Source organism: Onychostoma macrolepis, chromosome 09, assembly GCF_012432095.1.
Source record: "Onychostoma macrolepis isolate SWU-2019 chromosome 09, ASM1243209v1, whole genome shotgun sequence".
In the NCBI taxonomy this organism is placed as follows: domain Eukaryota; kingdom Metazoa; phylum Chordata; class Actinopteri; order Cypriniformes; family Cyprinidae; genus Onychostoma; species Onychostoma macrolepis.
In genome coordinates, this window is record NC_081163.1 from 31147065 (window position 1) to 31159097 (window position 12033).

The 12033-nt window shown below is 36.8% G+C and overlaps 1 long non-coding RNA gene across 1 annotated transcript; it reads left to right on the forward strand.

Annotated features, from left to right (window-relative positions):
* The first annotated feature begins 1823 nt into the window (after nucleotides 1–1823).
* On the forward strand, nucleotides 1824–7310 carry LOC131546464 (uncharacterized). The gene is made up of 5 exons (XR_009272713.1): nucleotides 1824–1937; nucleotides 2059–2077; nucleotides 4086–4271; nucleotides 4443–4526; nucleotides 5204–7310. It is a non-coding gene; the product is annotated as an uncharacterized LOC131546464 (long non-coding RNA).
* The last annotated feature ends 4723 nt before the right edge of the window (nucleotides 7311–12033 follow it).

Consider the following 12033-nt stretch of genomic DNA (forward strand, 5'->3'; position numbering starts at 1 on the left):
TTCAAATTATATGTCTCCCTAAGCTCTCTAACGTTTTATTCCCATTTCTTCTGCCTGGGCCCCAGTTGTCTTATAGGCCCTACATGCTCTTTTCTCACACACACTTTCAGCCTGGGCTTGGTAAAAGCTTTGGGCTTCATCTGGCCACATTGATTTCCAATGTTTACAACTGGCTTTCTTCAGTGTGAGCAGCGAGTTCTCTGAAGAAGCTGTGCTGAGAGAATTGTGGTCTGAAAAAATGGCAAATTCTTCTCTTTCCCAGACAAGGTAGCCACGTGCTAAAATAAGACAAGCGCAAAGTACTGTAGTGTTTCAGGATGATAAGAAGATTATATCCCATTAAAATTCTGCCATTTACACTCAAGTTGTTCCAAACCTGAATGCTGTTATTATTTTCTATCAAACACAAAAGGAGAAATTTTGGATAATCTTCACGTAGCCAGAGTCCATATAATGTGTGTTCTATATTACAGTAAGAGTCTTCTAAAGCCAAAACAGACTAAAATTTAAAAGGATAGGTCACTAAAGATTGGTGAGTATAATTTACTCATCCTCATGTCATTCCAAATCCGTAAGACTTTTGTTCATCTTTGAAACACAAATGAAGATATTTTTATTGAAAACTGCGAGACTTGTGTCCCTCAGCTGAAAGTCCATTCCACCAAAACGTTGATGTTACAAAACGTTCATAAAGATATTATAAATGTAATCCATATAAACCTTCTGAAGAGACACAATCACTTTATATGATGAAGAAATTTCATTTAGGCTTTTGTTCACATATAATCATTGATCAATGCACACATAGAGCACATTGAATATGGCGAATGGTAGCTCAAATGTTCTTGTTTGATGTGCGAGCACCAATGATTAGTCTTATCGTGTCACACAAGCATGTTTGAGCTTCCACTAGAACCAATGAGGTTTGTTTTTGCACGTCTAGTGCTTACAGTTGACCATATTTGATGTGCTCTATGTATGTGCAATGATCATGTTTATAATATAAATATTCTTTCAATGAATGAAGAAATTTCATCATTGGGTAATTTATCCCTAATTTACCGCAGCTCTGTTGCAGTTCTCCAATTAAATATGCGTTCATTGAAGGCAGAACCAATGGCGTTTAACATTTTTTGACATTTTTGCAGCCCATATAACTGTAGATTATCAGTAAAAACCAGCATTTGGGTCTATTGATCACACAAAGCTCAGAAGGCTTGGCATTTAATGCATGGGTCATATATGGACTACATTTATGGTGTATTTTTTGTCCTTTTTAGTCCTCGACAGTTGACACGTTAAAATGGCAATGTGTGGAAGAGCTGCATGAATGTGTTTTAACACTGTGTAAAACAAGAACACCTGGACATAGAATAACTATTTTCAATTTTTGATGTAATATTTGTGCAATCTGTTACAGTATATTCTAATACAAATAAATTATATTAACACCATACAGGCAAACACTATTTGGGCAAATCCGCAGACAGCAAACAGAGGTCTTGAAAGAGATGCTGATGAACTGTGGTAGTGGTAATCTGCAGATGAAACAGCAGTGAAATTAATACTTGAGGCCAGACTCTGAGCCTGGGTAGCAATTTATTTTTAGCCAAACTGCTAACACATTTCTCTCTGTCTGCCCAGTCCTGCCAAAAAAGCAGGTGCGGTTACAGGTGCAGCCTCTCTCTCTTACTCATTATCTCTACACACATTCGATCTAGGCCTCGCTTTCTCTATCTCTCACTTTTTCTCTCTCGTTTTGCTCTTGTGTGTGTAATCCATACCTGGATGAGTGCCAGCCATGTCTGCAAGCACCTGCGTCAGCCGGCCATGCAAAACAACATACTCCACACTCTCCTCCACAGTCAACAGCCTCTCTGAGCAAAGTTGAATCCTACTCACACAAACGTCAACCAGCCCCAATAAAAAGCCACACGGTGAGTAGTAGTTACTTTTTAAGTAGTAGGTTACTATATTTGAATAATATTTTAAGTTTATGTAGCTAAATTGATAATTGATTCATTCCAAATTGATATGGTTTTCTTTCTTTCATTTAAGAATCTTGGATGGTCTGAAGGTAAGAAAATGAACAACAAATTTTCATTTTTAGGTGAACTATTCATTTAAACATAACAGGAGATATTTCAAAAAATGTTCAAATTTCAATAAAATGACAGTGGATGGGAATTTTGTGCCATAAAAATGCTATGTGAAGATGCATTGCACCAAGTTTAACATGATTTACATTTTCATGTGCACTTATAGCAGAGCTACAGATAGCTTTTGCATAGCTGAGGTAATAGAATAATTGAAGAATTAAATATACGCATTGCTCAGCCATTCAGCACCAATGCACAACAGCGAGGCCAACTGCAATCCAAAGTTCTTATTGGTTCTTTTTGTATCAGCAGGAAATGAGCTTGCTCAATATTCAAATACTCGGCTAGTTCCTGTTGTAGCAGTTGCAGTGCGCTTCAGAAACCCTCCACCTTCCCCAGCTCCACCTGTAAAGATCTGCTACAGGGTGATTAATGTATGCTATAAGGGGGTAATTCATATGTTATATGTGCAGCAGCAGTATTTTCTTACATGCTCAAAACAGCATGTTGTGGAAGTGTTGGCAGTAGCAAGTCTCGGTACTTGCTCTGCTGTAGCAGCAGTGTAGCAGATCTATTGCGCTAAGACCAAACACATTAACATTGTCATGTACATTACCATGCCAGTCCCTCCGAGACTTGTCAGAAATACAATTAATTTGTTTACTAGGTAAATGAAGCTAAGCTATCGCATTATCTAGAATGGCTTCACAAAAACTTGTCAGGCTGAAATGTTTACATGACATTATAAAATAGTAAAGCAATTGATTCCAAATTGTATATCCAAACTAAGAGGACTAATTAACTACATGATTGGAGAAAGCCATCATATGTCACCAGAGAGAAGGGTCAAAATAAACTAGTTACTATGTCAAAAAAACGGACGAATAGTTCACAATAAGATCATTAAAATGCATTTAAAAAATATATAGAAATAGAAAATACATCAATTTCATCCGAACTGAAAAAGGACAACTGTTTCAGTCTAAATAGAACTAAACTTTTAAAGTGAGATTATATGCACTTAGTGACAGCTAATGTCATTGGTTCTTGCATGTCACATGACCAATCACATTGTTAGGAGGAATTGAAAATGACATGAATTATCACTATTATGACTTATCACTTTCTGTCTATAGACAGCAGCTGCTCCGCAGACATTCTGCTAAACATCTCCTTTTGTTTTCTAAAAAAGAAATTAAAGTCATACAGTTTTAGAATGACTTGAGTGCATAAATGAAGTGAAAATTTTAATTTTTCACTTCAATCCAAAAAGAGCCATTAGCTATGTGTGCTTAAATTACTCTGTGCGGTGTGAGTCTCATGCTACGACATTTGTAAATGTTGAAGCAATTGAGTGAGAGGTTATTCTGACCAGTCAGTCAAGCTGACCCCTGGGTCATGCCAAAAATCATCTTTGTCTAAACTTAAAAAGAGGGAGTGCAAGTGAAGAGAGCAACAGAAAGATAGAGCAATCACATCTTTTTTAAGATGAGCTACAGTAGCACTCTATCACCAGTAAACACCTGCAGAAGTGCTGGAGGCTCAACAGAGCTGCACGTGTTGTCATGGCTACGGGGGCATATGATCAGGGAGCGTGTTGTTTTAGAGAGCTATCATTATTTGGCTGACCTGTAAACCACAGACGGGTTGGCAATGGGCCAGCTCTCCATGCAGTTTTGTTTTTGAGGAAAATAAACTAGAGAGAAAACTGTTGGACTCTACACTGCACTATAGCGCACTGGCCCTAAACACTGCACAGAGAGGCCTGGACAACTGTGCATCATTTGGACTATTTGGTAAGAATATGAACTTTATAGTTTGAGAAAGCTCCTGTCTTTCTCTGTTTCTTCCATACATCCCTTAGTTTCCGAGGGTAGGGGTTTAAACTTTGGTTGTTGACATTGAAGGGAACATGGACTTCCAGCAGCAGGGAATAAATTGGACAGAAATTATATTTGAGTTTCGTTACGTTCTGTTCCTTTGCAGAGTGCATGGCAAAACTGCTGCCAGCCACTGGCACAGCTTGTGACTGAGAACAGAGTGTGGCATACCGTGGCCCCTGAGGACCCATGTACCACAAACACACGACTGCGCAAAACCGCAGTCATACGCCTGGACACAATCAACACAATAACAGGCTTTCTGCTCACACCAGGGAGTTTAGTAGTGGAGGTACAAATACATGCCTGTTTTTCTTTTATCTTGCTATATCTTCCGTTGGCGTGTGTAAGGATGATGTCATAAGGCAGCGATCCGTCCAGCTAGACTCAGCCGCTGGTGTCAGGAACTTGTGGTGTTTATCTCATTGCTATGACTCAAGGTATTTGTGTGCTTTGTCCTCAGGTTTGTACTTTCTGTTCTCTGAAATGTTGTTGACTAAAGACTGAGGCAAACACACACACACACACTGACCAGCAAAGAGAGAGTGTAAGAGACCTATCTATCGATTAATCTCTCCATACATCTACCTATCAATTCAATTCAATTCTATCACCTATCTGTCTGTCTATCTCCTGTTTGTCTATCTGTCGCCTGTCTGTCTATCACCTATCTGTCTATCTATCTCCTGTTTGACTATCTATCACCTGTCTGTCTATCTATCGCCTGTCTATCTATCACCCATCTGTCTCTATCTCCTTTTTGACTATCTATCGCCTGTCTGTCTATCACCTGTCTATCTATCACCTGTCTGTCTGTCTATCTATCGCCTGTCTGTCTGTCACCTATCTGTCTATCTATCTCCTGTTTGACTATCTATCGCCTGTCTGTCTATCTATCGCCTGTCTATCTCTGTCCGTCCATCCATCTGTCTGTCTGTCTATCTACATTTCAGATACACAGTCAATCAGATGTATTAATCTATTACTGTTTTAACCTGTTGATTTTTATCACAAGTGTCATATAATGTAAAACAGCTGTTTTTCAATGATAAAAGGAATATAATCAAATGAAATAAAGCACCTGTCTTGTGAAAACGTGAAATACAGGGTGTCTTCAGCTAACACTGAAGTATTATAACTTTGTGAGTAATTCTATATGAGCTGTTAAGCCTCACACTGTCCTGTCTGTGTTCCCTTTTGTGTCCCCTCGTTGATCCCATGTAGGTGAGCGATGATGTCCCTTAATTAACTTGGGAAGTGTTTAAGATACACGGTGTTCTCTCCAGACATGACCCAGATCCTCGAGTGCACAGCAAGGAGAAAAGAGTGGGTGGAGGAGGAAAAGTGATAGAGATAAATACAGGCCAACAGAACAGTGTCATGCTCACATATTACATATGACCTCAATCAAAATCTACAAACACTTTCACAACAATTAATTTGAATTGTAATTAAAATCAAGCAGATCAAGTAGTAATTGATTTAATCTCAGATTATAAAAAGCAAATGAGATGATGATGACTTGTGTGTTCATGAATATTAATATATATGCGTCAATATATGACCCTCCATATAACTGCACATGTGTATGAGTGACAGCTCTCTCCGGAGAGCCCCTTTCATTCTCCTCTCGTCTCCCTGCCGGACACTACACTCCCTTCCTTCATTGCTTGTCCATCTCGTGGGAGGGGAATCAATTATTTTTTTAATAAGAGTTCCAATTATTCCTGCGCACATTGTGCTAAATATAAGCCTTATTGTCAGAAGGCCGGAGTTTGACCCCTGTCAGATGAGCGCTGAGTGTTGTGTTAAGGCCCTCATACTCTTGAACACTGAGTACCATTCATTACAGAGACCCAGTGTAACGAGACAAGCCCACCGCACATCAACACGAGGCCTGTCAACCCCACTGGCATGGGGAAGGAAATTATTTTTACCTTGCCAAGTGGGATCGTGAAAGTTTGTGTGAAATTTATGTGTAGAATGACAGTGGACGACTGACAGAGTGTGCTCTCCTTAGTAATTGACTTGTATGCTCTGCACGGTAATAAAATGACACACTTCACCTTAAACAACAACAGAAGAAAGATTTTATGGCATATTTGTTAGAATGACAGATGTGGGGTCAAGTCAAGTTGTCACCTTTATTTATATAGCGCTTTATACAATACAGGTTGTGTCAAAGCAGCTTTAACAGTGTTAAACAGGAAAATGTCGATAATGCAGGAGGACAATAGTAAACAGGGGCAAGATGCTATTTTAATTTCTGAGGGGACATTGTTATTGTTATCTAAAACTAAAACCAAATTTTAAAGTAAAACATAAAATGCTAAAAAATAAATAAATAACAATTGATTTTAATTTAAATAAAGCTGAAATAAAATATTGTACTGTAATTGTACTACATTATTAATTGTTGGTCAGTGTACACATGCATACACATTTCTGTCATTTCATTATTATTCTTTTTTATTTATTTATTTATTTATTCAGCATCATGGCATTGCTTTTGTAAGATGCTATTTCAAGTTAAAAATAGTTCAACTTTTAATATTTCTAAATATAAATATATTTTTAAATAGTAATATATACAATAAATATATAAATACAATAATATATTAATAAGTAATCATTTCATAGAAATATTTATATCATATTTATAAAAATGTACTTTTGATCACCACACATTTTAGTTCCATCTAAAACAAGATTTTCTAGACTACCCTTTAGGCAACTTGCCCTGTGTGAACAGCGATGGTAATGTTGATTCAAAATACTGCTCTTCAAATTCACAGAAATGTTGTTTACAATCAGTGATGGGAATAACGGCGTTATAAATAAACGGCGCTACTAACGGCGTTATTTTTTCAGTAACTAGTAGGCTAATCAAACGAATTACTGTTTTCCCCGTTACAACGCCGTTACCGTTACTGACAATAAAATGCGGCGTTACTATAATTTATTATAATATTATTATCATTTAATTTTTCCGTTTATCTGAATGGACGCACAGTGTAGCTGTATTTGACTTACCGTAAACTCTAGTAGGCGCACGACTCGCCGTCGCTTTTTTCACACGCGCAAAGAAAGATACAGAGCGAGATTTCATAACATGCAGAATTGACACGCTACATGTAAACGATATTCTTTGTTGTATTTTCCTGTCAAAATAACGGAGATCCTTTTGGAATTCTTCAGCTTTTATCTAATCATTTTATTCTAATTACTAAAGTTCTATCATCATATAATGCTAAATTATCATAATTTCATATTATAATGCTTAACTGACTGATGCTAAGTGTCAGATATTAAAAAAAAAAAAAAAAAAAAACTACCGTTTTACAAACATAAGCTTTATATATATAATTGCTTGATAATATTTACAATAATATATTGAATTTGATAGGTGTCTCTCACATTGTCCTACAGACATATTAAAATAGATTAGTGTACAATGTTTTATAATAATAATTTATTCTATTTAGTGTCCATTTCATTCATTTAATATCAGGGGCACCCAAGTTATTTGACATATTTGAACTTTTTTTTTTTTTTTTAAAGTAAGGCAATAGTTACTTTCCCTGGTAATTAGTTACTTTTATAATGATGTAACTCAGTTACTAACTCAGTTACTATTTGTGAGAAGTAACTAGTAACTATAACTAATTACTTTTTTTTTTTTAAAGTAACATGCCCAACACTGTTTACAATACATATATTGCACATGCAAACGAAAAATTGAAATTTCAAAAATTGAAATTTTTTGTTACATTTCGAATCTACAATCATACAACACTGTGGATTTTACGAACATCTGTGCATGTAAACATAAGTCATCTATTTTGACTAGACAGTTAGGTAATGTTTCTGCATGTTATTAAGGAACTCGGTGTTCTAACAGGACAATGTTCACCGGTTTGTGCCAGCTGGACCTGGCAAAGGGATCTGCTCTGTTCTGCCATGCCCTGCCCACACAGACCTGCTCTATTCCTCCAATGCCTTTAGTGCTACTCACTAGAGCTGCACACACATATATCAGATAAAAATCTCTGCGGTATCCAGCTCTTTTGAGTCCTGCTACACTCTGACTCAAGGTCGTTCTGCACCACACAAGAATCAGATACTGGCATGAATGCGTGGGCCTCAGAGTGTTCTTGTGCTGCTGCACAAAAGTCCATTTTTTTAGACCACCTTGACAGACGTCAGCGCTATTCAAGTTGCGCAAAAGATGGAAACTGAGGCTGAAAATAAATGTAAACAATCAGAAGACAGAAGCAGACCATTAAGAGCTGCTTCATTCAGACTAAAGCGTTTCAAAAACAACCTTTTTTAAGGAAAACATGGTTTGTCTGGTTCTAAATTATGACAGTTCAAAAATATATTTTTATTTATTGTACATTGCTGGAAACATATGAAAGCTTGTTTCTGCTATTGGTTATTTTTTATTTGTTATTTTTTTTAAAGTACCTTCAACTTTTTATCACAATTCTGACAGTTTATATCTCACAATTCAGACTTAATATAAAATAAAGTCAGTCTTAATATAAAATATAAAGTCAGAATTGCAAGACATAAACTCACAATTCTGAGAAAAAAATGTCAGAATTGTAAGATGCTAACACAATTACGAGATTATAACTGAAATCTGCAAAAGAAAAGAATTGTGAGATACAACACATTTTTTGTTTATTTATTTATAGATAGACAGACAGACAGACAGATAGACAGATAGATAGATAGATAGATAGATAGATAGATAGATAGATAGATAGATAGATAGAATAACGTGAGCAAATTGTGAACAATTGAATAATTAATTGAATAATTTTTGACATTTCATATTATCTCAAATATAATTGCATTCTTCTTCTTCTTTTAGTAACAGGGGTAACAACTCTTCATTAGTAATCTCATATGCAAAATAAAGACTCAAAATGAAATAAATGAACTGTGTAAATAACTTCATTCTTCATTTTGTGTCATGACAAACGCATATAAAAGTGTGGAGGAAACTGAGGAAAAGGTATAGGTGTGAAAAAAGAAACACCTACTTGGAATTCAAGTGACGTCTCTGTTGCGGCAGCGGTGTTGGCAGATCTGTATTAGCAGTGTGTATTAAAACAGCATGTACATGTTCTTTAATGAACATGTACATGCTGTACATGCCAGAAATTGATTTAATGGTAAACACTTTGTCAGTCTTCACATAATACCGATACAATATGTCTATGCGGGAAAAATAGAAACGTTAAAGTTCCGAGCGATTTAACAGGATCTAGTGTGGCAGAAATGATGTGATCTTACATTTATGACACACAGGTTTAAAAATGCTTCAAATCCACTCCAAGCCCTGTAAAATGTCAATGCCAATTTCAACCTAACGCATTATCTGTGCATGCTTGTATCATATGCCAGAGTGTATTTTAAGAGCCAGCCCTATGTCTGTAATTGCACTTATTTTGGTCCACCATTATTCAGTCCTTTTCCTAAGTAAGTATTTTCCTGCTTTTGTGTTGGGTAAACGTTGAAATACAGCAAAGTGTTTCGCAAAGCGGACACACATGCTCTAAACACAAGTGAGGATAGTTAACATAAACACAAATTTTGCAGACAAGGGGTCACTGGAGGAAAGGTCACCACTGGATTGTCACTACCGAATTGTTGATTCACATGAATTGCAGTTCCCTGGAATACATAAAAATGTGACTGTTACTTTCCTGCCTGGTTCGACAGCTACTGTATGTTTGTATTTCCTCAAGCTTTGTTAACCAGCTGAACTGGCCCGACGCCGCTCTTGGTGCGTGCTTTCAGCTGGCGCTGGACAGCGAGACGATCTGCTGCGACCTTCCAGTTTATTTTCCCCCGATCGAGCTGATTAATCTTATTCTTTATTTAAATGGTTCTAATTATGAACTATCTAATTAGTGTTAGAAATAAAGGAGAAGTCTCGTTGTCCAGTTCTCTCTGAGGCATGCCGCGTCTCGCCAGCTCACTCCACGTCAGGAACCCCCACATACTGCACCAATGGTCCGGACCGCCTGCTCCGTCCCAACTCCTCACCTGTTATCATTTGATTATCTCATTGGTCCTCATTTAGTTCAGTACTTATAGTCCCTTGTGTCATTAGTTTGATGTCCTGTCTTAATGTAATATTGTTTTGGAAACGTTGTTTCACTCTTGCTCTTTGTTATTAAAAACAATTTCCTTGGAATTCCGCGTTGCGTGTCTTCTGAAGAAGCACGTTCCATTACATTGTCGGGATGCAGATAATCACACTTCAGAAACTTAAAATTAGAAAAAACATATTGAATGTTTTAATCTTAAAAGAAATGTTAAAATAGCTCTTATTATTATTCCATGCAACCGTTATGAAAAAAGGGCATTAATATTGAGGCTATTTATAGAACGTGCTCTTCATGTGAGCACCATGCTGGTTACTGTACATTACATAAAGATGTAATGTTCTTTGTTCTTTTTGGCTTTCTTTGTCATTTAATTTTTTATCCTGTGGTCTAGTGTTTGGAGGAGAGCCGTCTCATCTTTAAGGAGTCATGAACTGCCATTCTTTTTATTTTGTATTGTTCTCTGAGGACCACTTATAATGTTATCAAGATTTTTATATTAAAAAAAACATCATAATTTAAATATAATAGACTATTTTCTGTCCTTTTTTTGACCCCCCTCATCAGAACGCTCTATTTGAGAAGGTGCCACGGATTCTAGACATGGAAGTAAATGCCCACTGCTATGATTGGCTAACACTTGTGTATGTTTATGAATGAATGAATGAGGTCAAAATTTAGGTCAAAACCGCATAGATAATCAATACATATCAAATGATCTGTAATAACAGACAAAGCAATAGTGACCACGTAATAAGAACAGTTACTCACACTTGTGGTGTGGTGTGACATCATAACCAATGTGATAGGAACAAAGGTCCAAGTTCTAATGAGGGTCTGGAACTTCATTAAAAATAAAGTTAATCAAATACAGTTTATTGTTTGGTTTCTGCATAGACCTGCTTTTGCCGCTCTCATCATTTACCTATTACCTCTGTGAATCGACTAAACAGGCAGTGCTGTAGAAACGATGGGCAGGGCTAAACTGGCAGTGCTGTAGAAGCAGGCATTGATCTTCTTCTGCGGAGGCAGTGCTTTTCCACACTATTATGTCATAGAGTAGAACATTCCAAAAGCTGTCGTTTTGGCACTGCCTTCCATATAAGCTGTTTTTAGACTCGTCTTTAGTGACTCGGAGTCGAGTCGCACTCGAGTCACATTTTTATAGACTTCAGACTTGACTTCAGACTTGACCTGAAATGACTCCAGACTTGACTCAACTCGAGGAAAAGGACTTTTGAATATTTTAAAAGCAACTTGAGTTTTTTTATGCTTAAATTCTTATATAACTGATCTGCATCCCAGCATCCGACCGGACCGCGAGCCGTAACAGCAGCACCATTTTAAGTGAGCAGCGCATCAAAACAGCGGAGTGGATCACACAACAAGCACTAAACCAAATTATTACCCCCTTCATTGAAATCTCTACATGATTGCCTAATCTTAACCCCTCCCCCACACCTAACCCTAAACCTACCAATACTAGGGGGGTAATAATCTGGCGGGGGGTCAGAATTTGGCACAACACCGGTGCGACCGTGGACCCCAGGAAGTTAATCTAGAACATTTCAAACGAATCATGTAATTATAATTGGGAAAATTGTTGTTAGATGGCTAGGAAAGAACTTAAACTTTGAAACTGCTAGTTAACTTTATTTTATGCTCAAGATGAGAACGTTTTGATTATTGTAGCTACATTTTTTTTAGTAGATACTGCTTAAAATATTAAAATAGTATAGATTCAGGAGGAAAATTCTGAACAAAAACATTATTTATTTTTTTTCTGTCACATGGCCTCGCATGTATCTACAAACCCGATTCCAAAAAAGTTGGGACACTGTACAAATTGTGAATAAAAACAGAATGCAATGATTTCAATACTCAGTTAATTAGTGGGTTTTTGTTAAATGTGAGCCAAAATCAACACAATTA